This window comes from Alligator mississippiensis, chromosome 3 (assembly GCF_030867095.1).
Source record: "Alligator mississippiensis isolate rAllMis1 chromosome 3, rAllMis1, whole genome shotgun sequence".
NCBI classification, from domain to species: domain Eukaryota; kingdom Metazoa; phylum Chordata; order Crocodylia; family Alligatoridae; genus Alligator; species Alligator mississippiensis.
In genome coordinates, this window is record NC_081826.1 from 183572343 (window position 1) to 183597102 (window position 24760).

At 42.9% G+C, this 24760-nt stretch overlaps 2 long non-coding RNA genes across 3 annotated transcripts in view; one reads left to right on the forward strand and one right to left on the reverse strand.

Annotated features, from left to right (window-relative positions):
* Nucleotides 1–24760, reverse strand: part of LOC132249485 (uncharacterized) — an 81272-nt gene that overhangs the window by 21677 nt on the left and 34835 nt on the right. For both annotated transcript variants that reach the window (XR_009460961.1, XR_009460960.1), the window contains exon 2: nt 2560–2815. This is a non-coding gene — a long non-coding RNA (uncharacterized LOC132249485). The remainder of the gene's footprint in view (nt 1–2559; nt 2816–24760) is intronic.
* On the forward strand, nt 7313–23370 carry LOC106740455 (uncharacterized). Its single transcript, XR_002089234.2, has 3 exons — nt 7313–7387; nt 21516–21644; nt 23017–23370. It is a non-coding gene; the product is annotated as an uncharacterized LOC106740455 (long non-coding RNA).

A 24760-nucleotide genomic window follows, 5' to 3' on the forward strand; every position in this document is an offset into this window, starting at 1 on the left:
AAATGCTGATAACAGAGCTGATAAATGCTCTGTTATCAAAGTGAGGGGAGACCTCTCTCTAATCACAGTGTCCTGCCAGGGCCTGGCCCTGCCCTCCTCAGCTCACCCCTATGGAAGGGAAGGGAGGGCTGCTCTAGCGTCCCCCCCCAAACTTCTAGCTTAAGCCATTGCGGGCATGTGCCTGCATTTCTGGAATGAAAAGAGAATGTCTATCCACCTCCAAATCAGTTCAAGCTTTGCAGGTTAGACTAAATTGCAAAGATTTAATTAATTCATGCTCAGGCTTTTGAATGTCTGCCCCTAGACTATATGTAAGAAATCCATTAAGAGCAGTTTCTGTGAGTTACAGGGCAAAGGTGAAAGTAAAATCTGTATACAACTAACAAGAAGCAGAACAGTGAACAGGCTTGGGTCTCTAGCTGCTGCTACTCACTACAGTACAAGTTACACAAGTACTAAATGACTGTGCAGTAACCGGTGTTACTGTGCAGTAGTGTCCCCGCATGACTGTGTTGATCCTGACTGCACAGTAGCTTGTTACTACTTCTCAGTAGCATGACGTCATGCTTTGTGCCACATGACATTACTGTGCAATAATGAGCTACTGCACAGTCAGTGTCTCATGTAGACGTGGGCAGACAAGGTTCTTTGGGTGAATCTGATATCTTTTATTAGACCAACTTAAATAGTTGGAAAAACAATTATTAAGCAAGCTTTTGGGTTCAAAAACCCTTCATCAGGCTAAGGAAGTTTCTGCAGTTGGTGTGTGCTCTTCCTGGATGGAATGAAAAGTAAAGAAGCCAGAGGTTGGTTTGGTCTGCATGCAAGACAGGTAGTCAATGAAAATGTAGATTGAGGAGTCAATGGGTGAGAGACAGGCGGGGTGGGGGGGGAAGAGAGAAGGGGGATGAATAGTGGAGAGATACCTGGGGAGTCAGATGTCAGGCAGGTTATGATGTGTCATAAATCCAATGTCTATATTTAGTCCATGATTTTTAGTATCCAGGAGGCTGATGAAGTGGAGTTCATAAGCCTGTCTCTGGGAAGTGTTTTGTAAATTTCCTTTGAGGATCAGGACTGAGAGATTGGAGAGAGAGTGGTTTTCTTGTGAGAAATGTGTCCCCACAGGTAATTGGGTATTTCTGTCTTTGATAGATTTCCAGTGTGTTTTCATTCTGGTGCACAGTTGTTGTTTGGTCTCTCCTATGTATTTTCCCTCGGGGCATTTGGGTGCATTGGATGAGATATATTACATTTCTGGAGGTGCAGCTGTAAGACCCAGGAAGGCTGACGGCTCTGTTGTGGGGTGTAGTAATTGTGGGGGTGGTGGAGATGTGTTGGCAGGTTTTGCATTTCTTGTCCTGGCACGGTCTGGATCCTTTCGGTGTGTTCTGGGCTTGAGGAAGTTTGCTTCTGGTGATGAGGTTAGCGAGGTTCGGTGCTTGTTTGAAGGCTAGGATGGGTAGCTCTGGGAAGATCTTTTTAAGAATAGGGTCTCTTTCTAGTATGTGTTGCAATTGTTTGAGGATTTTCCGTACAGGTTCAAGGGAGGGGTGATTTGTCATAACCAGCGGTGTGCGATTTGTGGGGGTTTTTCTTCTGTACTGCAGCAGTTCTTCACATGGTATCTGGGTGGCTCTTTCAAACATGTGATCTGTCTCTCTGGAGGAGTGTCCTTGTTGGGTGAAAGCCTTTTTAAGATTGGTGAGGTGGCAATCCCGGGTGTTCTCTTCAGTACAAATGTGGTGGTATCTGAGGGCTTGGCTGTATATCACAGCTTTTTTGGTGTGTTTAGGGTGATTGCTGGTTCTGTGCAGATATGTATGTTGGTCTGTGGGTTTCTTGTATAACGTGGTCTGTATCATTTTATCATTCTGGATACTGATCATCATGTCTAAAAAGGAGATGTTGGTGCTGGAGTATTTTAGAGAAAGTTGGATGGAGGGATGGTGATTGTTGAATTTCTGATGGAACTCAATCAGAGATTGCAGGTTTTCAGTCCAAATGATGAAGATGTCATCGATATATTTTAAGTATAACAAGGGTTTGTTGGTGCAGTTCTTGAAGAAGTCTTCTTCCAGGTGGTTCATAAAAAGGTTGGCATACTGTGGGGCCATTTTGGCACCCATATCTGTTCCCATCATCTGGAGGAAGTGTTGATTATTAAAAGTGAAATTGTTGTGTGTGAGGATGAAGTGCTCTTCCTGGATGGAATGAAAAGTAAAGAAGCCAGCGGCTGGGCTGGTATGCATACAAGACAGGTAGTCAGGAAGAGCACACACCAACTGCTGAAACTTCCTTAGCCTGACGAAGGGTTTTTGAACCCGAAAGCTTGCTTAATAATTATTTTCCAACTATTTGGGTTGGTCTAATAAAAGATATCAGATTCACCCAAGGAACCTTGTCTGCCTATGTCCTTAGACTAACACGGCTACAACCTACACTCCTTTCATAGTTTTGTGCCTTCAAATATTTAAATTTATATAATAATGATGATACCTAATCATTAAATAGATCACTCAAGTTTCTCTTATTTTGAAAGAAATCTTATTCTCATACCCTTTAAAACTGTGCACCATGGATCTGAATGTGATCAGTATTGTTCTGGGACTGACTTCTGGGAACTTAAGAAGCACAGGAGCTTTGGTTTCATTTCTGAGGTTCAAGAGTTCACCTTGACAAGGAAACTGGTATAAGTGACTGGAGTCTTTATTGCTTTCAACATGCACTGTGTTAGTGTCTTGAGACAGGTCTGGACTTTCAAAATGATGCAATATAGATGACAAACGGATGTCTACAGAGGCCTGAGTAAGACCTGGAAGAATGTAGAAGACAGGTGTAAATTAAAAATAAGTAGCACTTGTCTACAAGTTTGAAATCACTCTAAAATAACACATGCCAACATTGCCTCTAGAGGTTATTTGCACGATGTGAGAGAGCTGTATATCACACAAATATTTAATAGACGTAAGCACAAGGATTGGCTAGAGCTTTCTAGAGCATGTTTTTCTTACAAATTGACAGAAATCTTTGGACAATGCACTTGAAGTAATGAATTTCATTTGTAAGTAACTGCTGATGGAATGTGAGTTCATTTGCAGCCTAGGATATAGGAAACAAGCTCCTATAGACCAAATGGCTACATTTACAGTAAATCAAGCTTGGTTTTGTGTGCATGCAGCAATGGGAACAGGGCACTACATACTCAAACTTTTCTGGAGGATGAGAGGATTGACTAACTAGTCATAGATGTTCATTTCATTCAAATTAGGAATGTATTAAATTCAGAGGTCAGCAACCCATGGCTTGTAGCCTGGATCTGGCTTGCAGAAGTGGGCTTTCAGTGGTGCTTGATGCTGTGGGTTCCACTGCTCTGTCATGCTACAGCTGGGCAAAACGGTGCTTTCCTATGCTGTGCTGCTGCCCAGGATCAGAGAGAAGCCTGAGTCTGGCAGGGAGAAGATCTACCATTTGAAGATCTAGGCCTGCATCCTGTGAATTAAAATAGCAATGCCCCTGTATTAGTGCAGAATCATTCTTGTAGACAAAGGGTAAATCTAGAGCAGGGTAAGTACTTTGTAATTGGAATTGCAAAAAGTGCATTACAGAGTACAATCTGTTTGACTTTACCCTATTCTCTTCCGCACTGCTGTAAGGTGCAGCAAACTTCATTTCCCCCCATAGTGTTGTTGCACTTTAAGAAGGCCAGAGTTTTGTTCTTGATTTGTAAAGTAGTCTTAAATATAATATGCCCTTTGGGTACAATCCTGAACTGCTGAAGTCAATGCATGTTTGCAACTGACTTAAACTAGAACATGGCTAGTTGCTAATAAGTATAAATTACTCTAAGATTTTAGACTGTATTTTTCCCACTTCTACATTTTTGATTGGATGATGCTCAGGAAAGAGATTCTGTTGTTTCACTGGGACACTTTAGCAACTGGAGTGAATGAATCACATGAATGAAGACACAAGAGACCAGACCTTTACCTTGTATAAATTGTATTCACTTCATTGACTTTATCTGAGCTACAGCAATATGCATAATTGAGTAATTGACATTGATGGAACTATGCTGATTTATACCACCTGAAGATCAAGCCCTGTGTCCTGTGAATAAAAATAGCAATATGCACATATTTTGAACTTAGCAAATTGGTTGTAGCCTTCTTCAGAAAGAATCTCATGTTATAAAGAGAGGAATCTGTTGTGTAATGCTTACTATCATTTCAGTTTTTAGGCCACATAGTGTAAATGTCAACCATGATTTGGCAGACGCTTTACTTCTCCTGAATTTTTATGTCCTTGCTCAGAGCTACTTGGCATCTAGCAGTAGTCAAAAACATGAGGCTGTGCAATATCAAAGCTGGAAATAAGTATTATAGCCAGCGTTTTGTATTGCCATTCCACGCTCATGTGAGCAAATTAAATTTATATATTTATTTTTAAAAATGTCATTACAGGTTAACTACTTTCATTTTTATAAAAGAACTGGGAAACGGAAAGTTGCACATGGAAAATGCTACTTAGTTATCTTTTTATGCAGAAGTCAGTATTAAGAGGTGCTCTTACAGGTGTTTGCAATTTCTCCAGTAGCCTATTGGATTGTGTCCAAAACTCACAGAAGTCTTTATTGAGCTTCGGCTGAGGCCCATTATGAGAGAGATATTTCAAACATGTCCTTAACACTTCTAAGAAGCAGAATTTTAAGGGAAAAACCAAATGTCTGCGAGTTGCCCAAATATTTTGAAGAAGATGCGTTTGTGTAATCAATGGTCTTTAGGTTGTTGCGTAACTGGGAGCAGGGTAATTTTGCTTGTGATATTTCTCAGCACTTCAGTAAATTCAGTAGCATTTCTGGTTACCTGATGCTGGTAATGGAGCAGCACCAGCACTAATGGAGCCTGAGATGAAATACTTCCTGATCAAAATAGAGGCGTTCATTAATTCTAAAAACAAACAAACATACAAACAAACAATATCTTTTCTTTTGAGCACTTCTCTGCACTTATGATACCGGGTGCTGCATCTCCACAGATCTCACAGTTTAAGTAAGGGAAAAAGAAGGAAGGAAAACCCAGGAAATTTCCAGTGACTCAGCAAGTACCATTCTTCCCTCTGAGGTCATACTGAGCCATGGCATAGTGTTAGCTTTATAATTTTTTGGTAGCTACAACTTTCAGTTATGGTATGAAACCAAAGGTTCACATCCCCTCTGATCATCACAGATCCAGTGATACTTGTTTGCAAGAGAATTTTGAACATTTCTTCTGTGGGGTACTATGCTATGTATACTTAAAATCCCTCCCCCCCCCCTTTGCTGTTTTCAGCTGAATACAATAGATTTTTTCTCTACTTCTTGTTGCAAACTTTGCTGCTTTTCATTATTCATCCTGCTACAGGTGAACTGGTATATCATATGGTTGAAATTAATACCATATTTTGTTGCAAAGTTCAGGGGTTTTTTTTAAGCTACTGCAGATTGGGGTATGCATTAGAAACAAGGAGATATGGTAGCAGAAGTTTCTGCCACGTAAACTTCTGTAAGGTGAAATGAATGTCAACCAGCGCACAATCCACAGAGAGCTGAAAAATAAGTAGTTTTGGCTGTTTATTTGTTGTCACTCAGTTACTTCCTATAAGGAAAGAGCCCTTTTTTCTTCACTCTGACTTTAAAAAACAAGGTATGCATTTTATTTCTGGGCACACTGCATGTGAGGAAATACAGTATACACAGGGCCTGATTTGAAGGGGTAACTCAAACTGATTTGAAGCAGCTATAACTCAAACTGAAAAAATTTAGCTCAGCATCTTAAAAATCTCACTAGTACTTCATGAAATAATGGTTAGAAATCACTTCTAAAGCCTTGCTGCACAACATGGAAGGCTGGCCTTGCAAGTGATATATATAGGGTATTTTTGGATTAAACTCATACGTTAACAACTTTCTAAGAAACCTTCAAAAAAATCTATACTTCTCACAAACTTGCAACCATGATATATTTGAAACACTATTGTATTAAACCAACCTCTCTAAGCTTACATATTTAACATTTAAAATTTTCCCCCTACTACATTTTCTAGATATTGGCTATGCATTTTTACTACACTGCTGTGGTTGCCTTTCAAAATATATTTTTTTTAAACTAAGAAAGAGAGCGTTAACTCACCTTCCATTCCACCAATAATAAATAAGACAACGCAATTAAACATTTTAAAGTATCATAATTTGCTCAGGAAACCATAAGCAGCTGATGATTTGATCTTTAGCGTGGGGGAAGGGGAGAAAAAATATTAAGCAGAAAACACTTAGGCTTCCTCAACTTATGATAAGAAATAGCTAAAAAGTAAGGTTTTAACCTTTTAGGAAATTGCCACAATACACTTTGCTTCACAGCAAATAGGCCCCTAAAGGTCTCTTCTCAAGAGTCACAGCTTGCTTCAGACTTCAGGGGAAAGTCTGAAGTTTAGTGTTTCCCCCAAAGCCATAGAAAACTGTGGTTTGGCCAAAAAATGGCCTGAAACCATGGGAAAAGGGAGGACTGGGGGAAAAAGTAACCCCCCATACCTGCAAACCCCCACTCCCAAATAACCTTTCCTGAAGCCTGGGAAAGAAAGGAAGCAATTGCCCCAGAAATACTATGGAAGCTCCACAAATTTCCAGGAGCAGCCTAGTACAGGATGAGCCCCTGCTCAGGTTAATTGACTAATAGTTGACTAATTACTCTGCAGTAAGCATTACCCTCTACACATGCAGCGCTATTAGGCTGCAGTAAACTACTGAACTCTGCTTTAGGATAGTATGGCCCAACACAAGTACTATTGTATGGCTAAGCTATTTAGTGCACCACAGTGCACAAATAGATGGTGACTGGAGCTGGCTGGGACATGAGGGTGCTACAGTATGGGGACTGGCTGCTGGCTAGCCCTGCACTGTAGCACCCTTATGCTCTAGCCGGCACTTCTGCAGCACACTGAGCCAGGGTGGAGTGGCTCCTGGCTGGCACACTGAACCCCTGAGCCCCCTGTCAGCTGGGGCTGGACCACTCCAGCTCAATGTGCTGTGCTTCTGGATGTACATGTAAATACTACACCCACTGTTGCAGGGCACTAAGATGCCTGCTCCTTTAAGGGCAGAAACTGCCAAGAGAGAGGGCCCTAGCAGCTAGGCAGAAACCCCACAGCTGCAGGCTATTATGGCAGTGGGCTAACAAAGGAATTAGCCTGCACCTGCACCCAGTCAGCTGACCAGAAGAAGGCAGGGCCTTGGGCACACATAAACCCCAGGGTTGGGACTAGATGGTTAGCTCTCTGTCAGCAACTAAGGGGGAAGGAGCTCTCATAGTAGAAGCTACTTGGAGATGCTTGGCTGGCTGTTCTGATGCTGGTAGGATTAAGGGACTTATAAGGAGCTCATAAGTGGTGGTGGTGGTGGTGGAAGAGGAGGAGGAGGAGGAGGAGGAGGAGGCGGCGGCAGCAGCAGCAGCAGCAGCAGCAGCAGCAGCAGCAGCTCATTAACCTGAGAAAGAAGCTGGCCTTCTGCAAAGGAATAGACCCTATGTTATTGTTGTGTTGTAGTGCAGGGACTTGTGCTTTCTGTTACTTAAACTGGTGCACTGGCCTGAGGCTATTGGGAAGGAGGAGAAAGAGATGGTCTCATCTAGGGTACATTACTATGTGGAAGCTCCAGTGCTAGAGAGGGTGTACAGACAAGGGGTGAGTAGACCCCAGCACCAGAGGGTGCAATTACTGAGGCCTTAACATGAGAAAATAATGTCTACATACCATCTGTGAGGCATGGGGTGGTTTTGGAGTCACGCATTTAGCCCATAAGGCTTGGTGGCATTGTAAAGCACCTCCTGAATGTCGGACCCAATAAAGGAGTCCAACAACCCACAGGGTTTAGAGGAGTCTTACAAGATTGTAACCAAGCAGTAACTTGAGGGTAGCATCCCAATTCATCACTCTTATACCAGCAAGCTGTGGCGGGCAACATTAGTAGTCACCCATATGACAGAGCTGGCATAGTCATGGTACCCTAGGGACATCACAGCCATCCCTGGGGAGGCCATATCATGACACCCAGGAGCAATAAACTCCAGCATGAACTATGTAGCGTTTATTCGGACACAGTAATAGCATGTATAGATGCACCCAATGTGAATTATCTTTAAAGAAACTACTTTACTGAATGACAGACTTCCCAATTGCTTTAAACCAAAACACAATTGCTCTCTTTACACTAAAGGCACCCTTGCATAACTATTGTGAATCAAGCAACACCACACTTCAAAATGAACTTATTTACTAGGATCTCTTTCCTTGCAGAGGAACTGTGCAGTAGGGGCAGGGTCCTGCACTTGCACTTATTTCCTCATTCTGTGCTGCAGAAAGGTAGGAGAGACCCTGTGCTGTGAGTGACATAAGTACTTTGAATCTTTTGCATTTGTGCTACCCCAGGGTGAGTTTTAACCCCAACAGGGGACCCAGCATTTGGTAAGCCTTATGCTTGGAATTGGATGATCATACTTTTGATTTACATTTGAACTGTAGGAGTGGCATAGCTGTAAGGGGAAGACTAGAGAATGGGGTGCAACAGAAGCATCCAGTTCAGAGCAGTCCTGGGAGCCAGAGCCTTGGGGTGTTGTATTTGGGCAGTAGCACAAATATGTTTAAAAGGGAGGACTGCGATATGTCAAAGGATTGGGCATCTGGCAGCAAAGACTAAGGGGGGGGGGGGGGATAAACACTATGCCTGCAAACGGGGTGTACCTAGGGATTGAGTGGCCCAGGGCCCAAGGAGGGCTAAGCTGGAGCTGAGGCCCAAGAACCTAGGCTCTTGGTGTGGTGGACACAGTGGCATGGGACCCAACCAGACTAAAAGTAAGCAAAGGCCTGGAAGGGCCTGAGTTCAGACCAGGAACTACCCCAAAAATGGCATCTGCCTCCTGGGGCAGCCTCCCTATAACCTTGACTTATAACATCAAGTCAGGGCAGGTGAGAACTGTGAGGGGACAGGCAGGGGGGAATAGACTACTCTCTCTGGCCCTGTCCCCTGCCCCCACCAGTGGCTGAGATATAGGGGGCTGGCAAGGGGCAGGGATGGGGCAATGGTGTCCTGGCAGAGCCAGGCTATGGGGTGAAGGGGGGAAGCCTGTGCCATGGGCCCCCATGGGTGGGAATCTGTCCTACCCTCACACCTGCCCCTTGTGTTGCTACCCACTGGGCTGGGGAGAAGAGGCTTTGCTGCCTCAGCTCTGTGACAGTTTGGGGATAGGCCAGCCAGTTTAGCTAGAGTGATAGACCTGTATCACAGAGACCATATCTTAAATTAGATTCCACCATTTTAAAATCAGTCTGTGTGTACAGTGTAACAGGGTGTCCTTTCAGGGATGGCTATGAAGCCTCTGGAGTCTGTTCAGCCCTCACTTGCTGGGCGATCACCCTTTTTAGTCACCTGCCATGCCGTGATATCTTTTTATAGGAGGGAGGCTGCTCCAGGGCTTCCTATATTACTCTCTCAAATGACCACTAGGTACCTGTGGTCCCTGCCTTATGGGTTAATTTCATGGTTCCATTCTGCCCCTACACCATGCCCCAGGCCTCCCAGATTGCATCCTCACTGATGTTTTCTTCCACTTAGCCCCTCCTCTGGAGTTTCTGGACCCTCTCAGCCCCTCAATCTGGGCTAAAGACCCCTCCCTGGGTCCCTAGGAACCTCTTTCTCCCCTTAGTTCCTCCCCAAACCTCCAGATGGCTTTAGGTGTTACCCTCCATGTTGATCTTCTGGAGCTGTAGCTACCCTGCTAAGGTGGTGTTCTCTCAGCAGGCTCCAAGCTATTACTTCTGGCTTATCTCAGGTCTGGGCTTATATCCTACCTAAGCCAAGCCTTCTTCCAGGGTCAGATGACTCCATAATCAACCCTGGCCACACCAGCAGGCTGCACCAGTACTAACCTGCCTGCTTCTTAAGTGGCAGGTGCACCAAACCTCCTGCCACACATTGAACTTCTGTTTTGTTACAGGGTTAGATTGGTTTCCAATCACTGATACTGGTTTATGCGTAACTTCTATCACTAGCCATAATTCCTAGTCAATAGAGACTAGGTTTGGTGCCAACACAAGAATAAGATCAGAAACAACAGAGGGGTTTCAAGGATTTTTCAACAGTGTAATGAGCCAATACTGTTCAGTGTGATAGGTGGTATTCTCAACACACCAGTCACCTGATCATTGTAAAGTTTTTGTTGAAATCATTCTTATAAAGGAGCATTTTAAAGAGGGATTTAAATTTTAAATTAAACTTGAATTGTATTAAATTAAAAGGCTTTTCATATACTTATGGGCAACTCTTCTCATGGGTGATGGGAAGAAAGGGAGAAAATGGAGAGAGCTTGGTTTGAAAATTTTAACAAGCGGGCAATAGTGACTGGCATCATAGTCTGATTAGAGGCAGGAACTGACTGCTTAAATGTCTCTCTGTATTCATCACGTCTCATTCACTAGACAGTGAGAAGCCTTGAAAGTTAAGAGATGTAACTTTTATGTTTGATATGACAGAGAAAGTGGAGCTAGTGGAAGAATGCAGAGAGAGCTAAAAACAGAGTGATGGGATAAGAAAAATGATTATTTTTGATGGATCTGAGTGGGTCAAGATTGCTATCTTCCATAAAAAGTGCAAGTGTTGAAGTTTTAAAACTGTACTCAAGCCTTCATGTGACTCATAAGAAAATACCTGATGGCATTATTTTGTCATGCAACACAAAAAGACTTGTGTTTCAACTCCAATTGGAATGATTTTATTGTAAATGTAGCAGGGGACCCCATTTTGAAGGGACGTTAGGCACCAATAAACACTTTGGCAGGAAGACTTTTAAGGAAGTCTGGTCTGTTAACTGGTGGTTGCAATAACCTCTTGAACTCTATAAAAGATGTGCTGGAGAAAGTAAGTCATTTTGCCCTAGAACAGTGAAGAGGTAAAAATAAAAAGCCAAGGAGACTGCAGATTAGCATGCAGATTAGACTGCAGAGCAGAGGTTAAAACAGAGGCTGTTAAGAAAGGTGAAATGGAGCAGCCATAGTGGTATGTTAAGTTTGGTTTCTGGTGACACCTACCCAGACAGCATAGACTTTCAAGTATTTCAGAAGAGGAAAGAAGATTTCTATTCATAACTTAAAATTATTCCTCTTCTTAATATTTTTGGACAACTTAAGTCTAGCAGGGAACAGTTCCAACTGAAGTTATCTTCAAGAAACAAGACAAATGCATTATACCAGGGGTGTTCAACCTCCAGCCCAGGGGCCAAATATGGTCTGCAGAGACATGGCATCTAGCCTGTGGGACTCCCCATGGGTTGAAAATTTGGTGGTGGGGGAGCAGTAGCAAGTAATATTGACACACCTCCCTCAGTGCAAAAGTCCCAAGCCCCACAGGAGCAGGTTGGGTTTGGGCCATACCCCTTTTCCCTGCTGTACAGCCAAATCAGGGCTGGGCCACAGAGTCTTCCCTTGTGGAGACTGACTGGGACCAGGCTGTTCTTTGACCATCCCCCTACCTCCCAACATACAAAGGGCAGATCAGGTCCTGCCTCGCCACCCTGCTTGCTAGATTATGCTCACTGGCCAGATTTGCCAGTGCCAAGCCCATGCATGGATTGAACACTGCCCATCTGACCCAAGCAGGAAAAAGGTTGGGCACCGCTGCATCATACTTCTGTATAATGGTCCAAAATTATTACTGCATTTATAAGGGAATAAATAAATATCAGTTTTAAAAACATTAAAAAAAATTGAGAAGATATGGTTAATAGCTAAGATTCTTTTACCCATAGATTAAATTCTAATATCAGCAACTGTTACTACTGACGGGTTATTTAATAGTGTGAAGGCTTCTGTGGGATGTGAGCACTGCACTAACTTCTGGCTGGCCCTAAACAGAAGGGTGAATATCCCGCACTGTAGGTTTGAGGGGAAGGCAGCTCTTCTGGCTCAACACAAAACAAGAGCTTTGTCTCTGACACTTTAACCCTTGTTGTTTTGCTACCACATCTTCTCCTTTATTAGAATTATTGACACACACAGCATTGAACTGTACTATACATTTACTGTTTGCTAACAGACTATAATGGTGCTGCAAACTCAACCAAGCAACAGCTGGTTTTGAGGTAAAGTAGCTTGTCCTTGAAGCAGAGAAGAGAGAGAGGAGGAAGGAAAAGGAGAGGAATTACAGCCTACTCTCCCATGCAGAATGACCTGCATCTTCTGCAAATGGATCTGTGGCTCAATGACTGAACTCTTAGGTCACCTCAAGACCTAATGGGGAACTGTGGTAGAGATTATCCTCAAATTTGGGGATTGCTGCTGCCAACAACTGATTTGTGTTAAAGGATAAAAAAAAATATATATATAGCATACTGTCTAGTATACCAGGCTTACCTTTCAGAGCATGGGTTGAATCCCAGGCTTGAGATCCTGCTGTTTTGATTGGTGGAGCCCATCCACCAATCAGGAGGCAGGAAGAAAAATAACATCATGCCCCTCTTCTGAGGGGAGGGGGAGAAGAGCTCTCCTGGACCTGATTGAAGACTGTGAAATGTCAGGTCTGGAAGACTTCAGGGATGGAGCCCTGGAGCATATAAAAGGAGCTGCGTGCCCAGCACATGGGGCAGATGGGTCGAGGATGGAGAAGAGTGGGGTTTAGGAAAGCTGCTCAGCAGGACAAAGCAGTAGCCCCTGAAGACTTCTATCAGTGCGGGATGGCTCCAGAGGTTAGTTTCTTGGTGTGCAGCACAGCACACCCTGGGAGTTGTGTGAGGCAGCTCGGGTGTGTGGTCAGAGACACTGTGCACAGGATGGTGCGTGGAGCAGGATCTTTTGGAGCCCCTGGGGCGGCTCAGGTCCTCAACCCCTGGAACAAGGCTGGGAGCTCAGTGCAAGAGGCACTGCACGGAGGGAGAGAGACCTTGGGAGCCACTTGAGGTGGTTCGGGTCTACACCTGCTGACACGGGGCAGTAGCTCAGTACAGATGACGCAGCTCAGAGGGTCCAGGAGCAGACCAAGCCCCAGAGCTGCACAAGGCTGTCCAGGCCTCCAACCCCAGCATAAGGCAAAGCATCCACTACAGAGCAGTGCCTGTGGCCCTAAGCCAGGACGGTGGCAGCAGAGTCAGGCGGCAGGAAAACTCAGCAGGGACAGCGCTTGACCTGGAGAACGAGAGGCAACCCTCCAGGACTGCGGAGTTGGTACTAAGTTACCCTGGAGAGAGGGTCCCCACAAGGGAGGCCCACCCCCAAATTGGTATGGTATATCTGTGTATGTTTACAAAACAAACCCTATAATATATGGTTCACTGATATGGATATATATCCTTACCCTTTAATGGTTTTGTTGTGATAATAAATCTGTCTACAGTTTAAGTAAATGATTTGACTGGACTTGACTCTATAGGGGGCGGAGGCGGCCACTGGACTGTTGTGTCCCTCCACAGCACACTGCCCTGCCGATTAATTCCCTAAATTGGAGAGGGAAGTACAAACCCATGTACACCTGGGCTACACTAGCAAACTGTTTCACTGCCAGATCTTGTGACCTCCTGAAGATCTATCATTATACAATAAATGAAACTACTCATAATGAAAGACAGATTAAACAAGCTACATACAAATAATTTAACTAAACGTTTAATTTCTTACCCAGTTCATTTTAAAGCAGATGCTGATAATGTTATAATCCTGGTTTTGCTTACCCTTCTAAATAACGGTTGCTATGGTCACATACACTTCTTAAAGGAAAAAAAGCAACCACTTTAGAACAAAGGTAATGACAATATCAGTGGCATTTTCTAAGTGATTCTTCTGAATTACTGTGGCTGCAAAATGCCTTGAATACACTGGATCCAATGCAGTTCTGCTGCCAGTAAGGAGGACACACTTTAAGACCTGTACATCAGGTCCTTGAGCCCATGTCCTACAGAATGCACCTGAGGATCTATAACAGTTTATTAAAAAAATACTTCAGCTGTTTGCATTAACACAAATAGTTTGCTGGATTGACACCAAGGATGGATTAGCAGAAAGGCCACTGGAAGGCTCTGGCCACTATATTTCACACATATATGTTGGCCATGTCTGACCTTGCAGAGAAACATGGCTAGAGAATGAACAATTGAAATACCAGTTAGGATCTCAGTAAGCAGCTTAGAGGGGTAAGACATGTAGAGGTGGTTCTTTACCAGTACTGAATAGGATACAAAACAAAACACATCCTGTAAAATCCTTCTGGCAAGGGGCTTATTGTATACAACACGAATTTAGAGATACTCTTCAAGGTAATTGCTCTTTTAGCTAAAATTCACCATCCAGATATAGCTCCCTGGTTCTGATGCATGGCAATGGCAGGGCAAATAACATATGGCATATATTGCTATGCATTCTCTGTAATTCTGAGACTCCTAATATAGGTACTCTGCATAGAAACATTTGGATTGGTGTAGACTTCATGAAAACTTTCTTAGCTCAAGTGAGCTAGGCATTAGACATTTGTAGTTTAGCTTTCTCTCTGCTGTGCTACGTTAGAAGACTGTGATTCTGTTAGCACTCAAAAGCCACATTGTGTTGGTATGTGTAAAAATGGTAATGAAAGAAATGAGCTACAATAACTTGTTCTGTTTTACTTTTGTTATTGTACAACATAACTCTGATTCCAAAACTCTTGAGAGGAGCAGGATTTGTTTTACCTTTTCAGGCCATGTCCACATGAGTGTGGACATTTGGTTCCCCAGGGACAACTAGTGGTGGCACACCACTCCCTGATGCCCCGTGGTTATCCTGTGTGGGGTAGGAGAGGCTAGGACCAGCACTGGGTTGGCCCCAGCAGCTTTACCTGTGGTCCTGGGGGCCTTCTCAGGATGCAACAGCAGCGATTCTGCTACTCGAAGCCTGGCTGGCAGCAGAGTATGGCTCCAGCCAGCCAGGCTCTGGTTTTGAGTGGCAGTACTCTGCTCTGCTTTTTTTTTTTTTGGTGCAGTTTTTTTGACCCCTGGATATCCAGGGGTCACCCCCCCCCCCCCCCCCAGTTGTTGCTCCCTTCCAGGGAGAAGAACAGCTGAATGTGCAGTATGTGGTGCTACAGATATATCTGAAGCACCACATACTGCATAGCTGTACTCATCTGAACGTGGCTGTAATAGACGAACTATGTGGTTGAGAGAGCAATTAGACAAGTTTTCAAGCACAAAATCCTCTTAATCTCAACTATAATTGGTCCAATAAAAGATACTACCAAACAAATCCTGTTTCTCTCGTATCCCCTGGATCATTATGGTTGCAACAATATATACACACATCTTGTGGTTCAACCTGAGAATTCCAAGCGAGCTTAGTGTAGAAGTTGACTTATTCATGCATGCTTCATTAAGACTTCCAAATGATTTCATATCAGTATGTGGCAGCATGGTTCTTATATAAAATTAATACACCTTTTAATGAAGGCTCAGTTTACTTACTTAGACCAAGATAAAAAAAAAATAAAAAAATTTCAGCCCAGAAGCACATTCCTTTGAACAGTTCTTAGCTTTGTTCCAAGTCATATGAAACATGTTAATTATTTAAAATGAGCCACTTAAAAGAGTAGTGACTACTTTGGGCCCTTTCCCATACTTCTGATGCAAGCAAACATTCACTGACTTTCATACATGGTATAAGAGAAATGCCTGGAGCAAAAGTTTGATAATTTCAATGGACTTATTATATTATGTGCAAAATTCCTAAGACCTTTCTTTTCAACAGACCTAAGCACCTTAAGGGTAGGAATGATGAGACTGATTCTGGTTTCATTACCACTAGTATTACACTCTTGTTCCAGTTAAATTAATTCTGATTTAGATATAGGATAGAATTAGACTTCTTATCATCTGTGTGATGTATGCTTTGTAAATAAAAAAGAGAGATTCAATTCTGCACCTAGATTTAGAAATCGTCACTGCATGTTTTAAAGGAATGTCTATTGTTCACATTGGTCACATCTATATGAGACAGACTGCAGTCGTTACTGCACAGTCATTTGGTACTTGTATAAACAAGTACTAAATGACTGCATAGTAACTCGGGTTACTGCACAGTAGTGCTAACAGCTTTTTTGTGATGCTGACTGCACAGTAGCCTGAGACCACTGCTCAGGAGCATGTGTCATGGTTTCTGCCACATGATGGTACTGCACAGTCATCTTGGGCTACTGCACAGTCCATGTTTCATGTAGATAGGGCCAATATAGAGCACAGCTATCTTTCCTATGCAGTCTAAAGGCCAAGTCTTGCAAGTGCTACATAGGAACAGGAATTGGCAGTATGGAGTCCCTTAGAGCAGTGTTTTCCAAAGTGTGGGGTATGCTTCCCTGGGTGGGCAGCAAAGGGGAGGTGCGAAGCTGGGACAGTGATGGTGATGAGGGGAGGTGGTGGTGTGAGAAGCATAAGGAATCGGCAACAATTGACAGTGGAGGGTGATGCAGGGGTGCATGAGGGACTGACTTGACTATAATAAACCCACCAGTGTGCGGAAACACTGACTTGGAGATCAGGGGAGCTAAGACTATACTCTTAGGGAAGGGACTGTGTTGTGATACAGTCTATTAAGCTTGCAGTACATTTGAGTTGCTAAAATAACTTATCATGACTATCTTCCAAGCTTACTTGAATAATATCAGGAAACTGAATTAGCAATTTCAGCTCAAAGTTGTTCACAAGAATGCTCAGAATCACTGATCTTACTTTATTCTAGAGCAGGGGTGGGCAATTTATTTTGATTGAAGGGCTACTTAATGAGTTTTGGTGATCTGTCAAGGGCCACAAGGGTAACCCCGCCCCTTGACAGGTGCCCTGGTCACCATCTTGGCACTAAAAGTCCCACCCCTATCTCCTGGCCTTTGCCTCTGGAAGTATTGCTTTTGGGAGGTGAGGGTTGCCATCTTGTAACCATAAAAAAAACAAATCATATACTAAAAGTCAAACACATACTATCACATTTTATTATAAAAATATTTTTGTCATGATTTCTGTTTGTGTAGTGTATATAGAGCTGATTGCATAATAACTCAAAAATAGTCTTACTCATATTGTGTATGGTGGAGTGTGGGGGACTGTGGAGGGGTTTGTGAGGGGTTGTGGCTGTGTGTGGGGGGGCACAGGGTATATGGGGGGGTTGGGGACAGAGTGTGGGTCTTGTGGGAGTTTGGGGACTCCCCACATACTCTTTCCCCCCCCACCCCACCCCACTCCACCCCACATGGTGTATAGCCCCTGCCTGTGGTGGCAGCAGCTGCAGCAGGAGGTGGGTGCTTGGGGCACTTGTGGCCCATGCAGGTGCTGCCACCTGGTGGTGCATAGCTCAGTCCAGTGCTGCACATGTTGGCAAGGAGCACAGCCAGGCTGGCCTGCTATCACGTGGGGCTCCCCACAGTGCACATAGAGCTCCTGGCACTCATGCGCCACTGGGGGAAGCCCTGCATGACGGATCCAGCTCTCTCCCCCAACCCCTGCCATGCAGGTTCTGGGACTCCACTGGAAGTGTCCTGGCACAGTCCCGGGACCTGCCTGGCAGGGGGTGAGGAAGGCAGACAGCTCCATCATCCTGGGCTCAGTGGAGTCCTGGGACCTGCCTGGAAGGGAGCAGCAAAGGCAGCTGGCTCCATCATGCGGGGCTTCTTCTGGTGGCGCGAGTGCTGGGAGCAGCATGTGTGCTGCAGGGAGCTCTACTCAATAGAGGCAGGCTGCTCTGGCCGTACTCCTTGCCACCATGTATGGTGCTGGCTGGAGCCATATACTGCTGGGCAACAGCATCTCTGCAGGCCACGAGCACCCTGAGCATCCACTGCCTGTTGCTGCCATTGGTGGGGGATGTGTGCCATGAGGGCAAGTGTGTGTGTGTGGGGGTCCCCCCCCCCTGCAATGCCTACATCCTATCTACCAGTGCCTTGCACTCCTGATGCCCCCTAGGTACAGGCTCCACGCTTCCATGGTCCGTGCTTACTCCCAGCTGCAGCCCCCCTTCCACCTGTCGCTTCCCTATGTACTGCCCAGAGCAAGCGCTGCAGCAGGGAGATGAGGAGGAGCCACTGGGGAAGTTGAGCAGGTCCTCCAGTGGCTTCAGCAGTGGCAGCAGCATCCTTAGCAGGAAGCTGCAGGCTGGTTGCACTGGGCCCTCCTGCAAGGGTGGGAGTGAGGTGTGAGGGCTGGGCAGGGTATAATTAGTTGGTGGGCACGCCCAGGCCAGATGAAATTTCCTGGTGGGCTGGATCCAACCCGTGGGCCTTATTTTACTTGCCCCTGTTCTGGAGTAGCAGAGCATGGCCCAAATTTGCCTAAAAGATAGTATGTTTCTTTTCCACTTACTTGGTTATTTCCCAGTTTTGAATAAAGAACTTGGATTGGTTCTTTTTTTTTTTTATCTGAATCAACATGCCTTATTTTGTCTAAAAGAATTCAAATATGCAAATTAGAATGTATATATTTTAACAAATATTTACCAGTTATTCTTATTTTTAACATTTTTCCCTTAAGGCCATAGCAATATGTACCACTGTTTTAATTTGGAAAAGCAAAGGGAGCTTTGTATTTTTATCTCAAGTATTTTAGATCAGTTATGTTCAGCGCTGATTGTCTTAAGAGCTATATGAGCAATCAGAGTTAACAAAAGTGCCTAATGGATGCCCTTGTTGAAGCTCCAGTTTAAAAGCTCCAGTTAAAAAGCAAACCGACCATCAGTACATTAATTAATATTTGCACAGCCCAATGGGGGATGTTGCATTATTTTGTTTTGCAGGACATACATACAGAAGGCCTGCAGTGAAGAACATTATGTATTTCCATGTGCTGGAGCGAGAGAGAGAGAAGTGCTATATTGAAGAGCCACGTGTGGCTTAGGAGAACTTGTCTGAGAGTATCACTGATTTAGATTTTCTTTTTAAGATGATAAAACAGTTTTTAATTTCAAACTGCTGCTGTCTCCCTTGCTCCTGCATTTTGTATTAACTCTGCCAATGGTTGCTTGTAAGCCAGTGATCACTGGCAGCAAGTGATATGTGCTCACTGGAGAAGAAAAAAAAAAATCAATGTTTTTCAGTTCTTTCTGGTCATGTGATGACTAGAGTAGAAGATTGGAATTCCTACAGGTATTAAGACAAATATGGGCAGTCTGTGACACCAGTCATGAGTTTATCTCATGGAGTACAGCAGATAGGAAAAAAAAATGAAGTATCCTTTTGTCCTTTAAGAAGCACAGCAAAAACATTACTGTGTGAGAAAAGTGCATTTGAAATGAAGATATTTATTTAATTTATTAGTATAAAGTCTTGCATCTTTTCTTATGAACTAGTTCTTTAAACTTGGTGGCGGCAGCAGCTGCTACGGTGATTTCACGATTAGAAAATTAATATTGATTCCTGAGCAGTGAAACTTGCTATTACTAAATTAAGATTACATCTTGCTTATTATTTGAGAATGGTTTAATTGAAGTATCTGTACAGCATGATATTGTTTTTCCTAATGGACAGAGACTCTCAAAGAACCTCCCCTCTCACTGACCTCAGTTTGGAGGTGGGGTTGCTGTGAGCTTCTAAAAGTAGCATTTGAATTAATGTTTTTGTCTTGCACTGTACCAGGCTTTAAGGCTAGGAAGAAATGTATATTTTTTAAAAGTGAGATGAGCATGATACAAAATGCTGGATGTAAATGCTCACAACTTCTGGAATTTGCATTTTTCTAATCTTGGTTGAGATAGTGCTGCTTTGATATGTACATTCTGAAATTACATATTTAGTTTATAAGGTGCCACTGTCAAGGTTACACTTTCTAAACATATTTATCATTTTCAAGAGAAGTGTACTGTCTCTAGTGCAGTATTCAAACCACAGAAATTGAAAACAAATTATATGATCAATTAAAATAATACTTTTTCATAGTCATTATTTCAGAGAGATTTATAGCTACAGCAGGAAAATAGGGCAAGGGTCGTAAATTAACATAGGTCCTCTTATCTTTGATAAAAAGGATTTCTCATTTTTCCCAAGAAGACTTCAAAATTACAAGTTAAAAGAAACAGTGTGATGGACAGTGGTTATGCTACTCAAAGGCCTTCTCCCTCATGGAAGCAGATAGACATATTATCAAGAGTACCAGAAGACACTATAGATTTCATTTCTTCAGGATTTGTTGTGAAATGAAGAGGTCAAAGGCAGGAAGATGATGGATTAGAACAAAAAGGCCTGGGAAGGGCTCAGGTCTGTCTGGTTACATGTATTACATTGCTTGCTGTGTGTAATTGCATAACCTTTAATGAAACTTTTTGCATGGATAAAGAATACTTTCATGAGTCTGGAGTTATAGAGTCAGTGCTGAAGATTCTTTAAGTGAATTAATTTCATAGACAAATATGAACAGGAGCAGATAATTGTTATTGGATTCCTGGGGGGGGAAGTTAATTTTCATATCTGGAAAAAAATTGTAATAAAAATAAAATCTTACTACATAACCAAGAACTATTGCTTCTTGTTGCCAAAAAAGATTAAAATCTTCAAACAATCTCCTTATATTCTTATAGGCAAGATACAGGCTACACTTTTACTGGTATAAGTGATCAGAAACCAGTCTTTACTTGTAGCAGAACAGAAGTTTGGCATACCCAAACTGGTTTAAAAATGGTGGAACCTGGTCTAAGATTTGCCCTCCCTTCCCCTTCAAAGCACAAACGGGTTCTGTTCGCTACCAGTCTAAACTACACCACTTACAGAAAACCGTGTAGCTTAGATTGATTCCACCTCGGACTTTTTAAAATGTCTGTATCTAGCCATAATCTAAATGGATTTTTAACTCATTCTATATTATCACTATCGTTTAAGCATGTTTGGTTTTCTTGCCTTCTTTCTATCGGAAGAGAAAATTCTGACTGTATGCCTCACGGTACTGCTGCATTAGTCAAATTATTCCCCTTATTTAAAGCTTTGTAATTCCAGGAAAAAGAATTTTACTTAGATGTAACTCGGAAGAATTTTTCTCACTGCATATCTAAAAAATAAAGGAGTCTAGTTTGCATTTTTGTTTAGCTATCCATTATATCATGTGAATCTTCTACTAATAATATATATTAATATTCTTCGGCAGCACAGAGTTTTAGAACTAAGGATCTAAATCCTCAAATTGCATAAGGCACTAATAGCTCCATTATAGTTGATAATGTTATGCTATTTTCACTTTCTAAAGATCTATGAGGGTCAATCAGAAAGTAATATCTCTCTTTATCAGCCAAATATTATTGACAAAATATTTAAACTTACGGAAAATTTGTACATTGTCATTGAACACATAGCTGTCTTTTAGTGTACTCGCTCTTTGTCTGTTAATGGCCTTTCCCCATAAGTATGGGAACAAGTGTATGTATCCTGACATTGCAAAAATCCTTGTCCTTAAAACAGTCACTTTTATGCAGCCTTCATCGCTTCACTCTCATTCCAAAAATGTCACCCTCAGAGTCCATTCTTCAAGGAACCAATTATATGATACTTGGAGGGTGCTAGATCCAGGCTGTACAGAGGATGGAGCAGCACAGTTCAGCCAGATGATGAGATTGCCTCTCTGATTCACAAGCTGATGTGTGGGGTGAGTGTTGTCATGCGGGTGCTTTGACATGACATGTGTTTGTCAGGGTGGGCTCTTTATACACAATATTTCAGTTTCTTCTGGCTCTTGATATAGGCAAGAAGTCAAGAAGAAAAACACCCTCCAAGTGCTAGAATACTGTAGCCATGACTGCTAGTAGAGGACACCAGTCACGCTATTGACGGCCACTTCATCTCTGGTTCAAAATGGTGTACCCACATCTCATTACCTGTGACTGTTAGAGAAAGGAAAACATCATCTTCAGATTCAAAATATTCAGAGTTCTGTACTTTCCAATTCAGCATTAGAGGAGCCCATTGCACATAGATTTTTGATCTTGCTGAGGATAGTTCTTTTGTCAATTCTGTTCTGAACACAGTTCATCAGTGGCCATGCAGCAGTTGCCCCAAATTAGCTCCTCCATCTTCCTGATGTTGTTTGATGGTATTGGTGGGGGAGCGCAATTACTGTGTGGCTTCTCCCTTCTCAGCAACTTTCATGTGTTTCATTTAGTACTTGATGGTACTGACAACGCAGTCATCATACAGCTTCTTCAGATGTTCATGAATGTCAGTGCCTTTAAGAGGCTTTGGTCCTCTGCAGTAAGGAACTCTGTCACTGCTGTTTGCTTTATGTACAATGTCAAGTTCAGCAGCCATTTTGTCCAAAGCTGCTATGCTGCCATTTGTTGTAGTTCAATGGAACTTCAGGGACAGGGACAGGAGGCTCAAGCACTTGGACAAAATTTACTTTCTAGCTATCAGTGATTTACTTAAGAGGCATTCCTTTCTCAGTGACCCATCCAAGTTGTTTTTGACTTCACCCGCATACAGATAGACTGTACTGTATTGTGTACATGATTTTACCACAGGAATTTCAACTCTGGTGTTTAAAAGTGGGCAAATACATCATTCATCAGTGACTTTAACTTAGACAGAGGTTCTTAGATGTCCAAGTCATTTTTGAAAATGATGTAAGCATCTAAATAACTTTTGAAAAAGTTGTTCTGCATGCTTGCACACCTGTGTTGAATACATGTGTTTTCCTCAGTCAAGACCACTGTTCTGTGGAGATGCCCAATACAATCTAAAATGAACAAAAAGATACTTTCTTTGTTTTGGATCTGGGATCAGAACATGCTCGACATTAAAAAAACAAAGAGTACAGTTAGTAGTTCTATAGTGTTCTGCCAAGTAATTTAAAACTAACGTTGTCAATAAATCTAGGATCACACCCTACTTCCAGTCTTGTCTGAAGTTTTTAGAAATAGTTTATCCCATCCCCTTTGTTAGTCTCAATAGCTATTTTAGAATTTCCATATCTTCAACTCCTTTACCTAGACCCATTTACACAAGGCTGTTTTCTTTCTCAGGTCACCATTTGTCAGCAGTGTTATAGCAATGAAGTTTGGTGCCCAGGGCAAAGCCCGCAACAGCAGTCTGCCCTCACCCCACACACAGATCCAGGGGGCACATCCTCCCATGCTTTCCCAGGAGTGGATGGAGCAGGACCCGCCTTTCCTCCATCCTTGTGCCCCTCCAAAAGGAGCCAGTTTCAGCTCCATCCAGTGCCTTGCCCCAGCTGGGCAGTGCCTGTTGGCTGCCCTTTGCTTCAGTGCCCGGAGCAGTCTCCCTGCTCACCCCTACCTAAGGCACTGTATATCAGTCATAATGGAAGTCCACAATAGATTGTGCTTTCATTATAAAGTCAATGTTTATTTATTAAATAATAAATCTAATACTGTTTATTTTTGATAAGTTCTATACATATCATTGAAAAAATAAAACGATAAATATAAAACCATTTTGAGATGCATGACTGATTTGTATCAATCTGACTAAAGTATATTGCTAAATGGAACCAAGGCCTGAGATGAACTGTGTGAGAGGGTGAAACGACACTTGTTTGTACCTCTTTTATCTGTTTAGTCTCAGCTATTTTTAAATTAACTTCCCCTGTAAACAAGCTGGAATTAAAATTGTGATATAATTAGCTGACAAGAGTTCCTGTCTTATGTAATTAGTCAGGAACTGTTGTCAGCTAATTAGATCACAAATAGCTGAACTAATCTAGACACTGAAACTATACAACCTCATTACCATCCAAATCAGAAGTAGCATAGGTGCTTAGATGTGGCACTGCAGCTGTGCTAACTGAATTTGTGCCTCAGCAGCAGTTGCTTGACTTGGGGTGAGCTGTTGGGTTTGACTGGGGGGGGAGGCACGGCACTATCGGGGCACTAGCACTGAGCACCAGTTCAGAGGGGGCACCAGAAAGACCTTTCCCAGGGAGGCTCTGCTACAGCTGCCCCAAAGCAAGAAGGTAAGAGCTTGTGCACACATATGAACTCAGTCATATTGGGTGCCTATACATGGGCAGGGAGGCTGCTCTGACACCCTGTAATTACAGCTTGCTGGAGCAGACTTGATCAATTGTATCTGCTGCAGCATGGTAATTATTGTGTTTCAGCAGACTCCAGTGTCACGTGTATCAGCATCTCCGCACTGAAAAATGTGGCGGGGGTGCTTTAGTTAAAACGCCCCGCTGCCATTTTTTAGCATATGGACACTGATGCACATGACAATCTAGGCGCTTTAATTAGAGTGGCTTTCAGAACCTCTCTAATTCAAATGTTCCCCCCACTCCCGGAGCCCATGTATAAATGCCCATTATTTCTACACTATTGGGAAGCAGAGCCCATGAATGGCATGGTACTGATTAAAAAATTAATAGTATAGGGCTATGTTGAATGTTACACTTAGTATGTCTTAAATACACTTAAAATGCAATCAACTGTGTTTTCAACCAGTAAAGTCCATGCTCAGTGCACTTGTATTGTGGCAAAGTTAGGACTTTTTGTATGTGCACTTTACTATGGAGATGACTAATTAGCTTCGCAGTAAAGTGTCACCATCTACACATACACCATTAAGGCACAATAAATTAATTCTGGTGTAGGATAGTATTGTTGGGGACAGTACTATCCTATGGTAGAGTAATTTTCTTTGCCAAAACACACATGTAGGCAGTGACAAATGCTGGCTGGGGCACAAGGGTGTTAAAATGTGGGGGCTACCTGCCACCTAGCCACACAGCTCTGGAAACACAGCACCCTT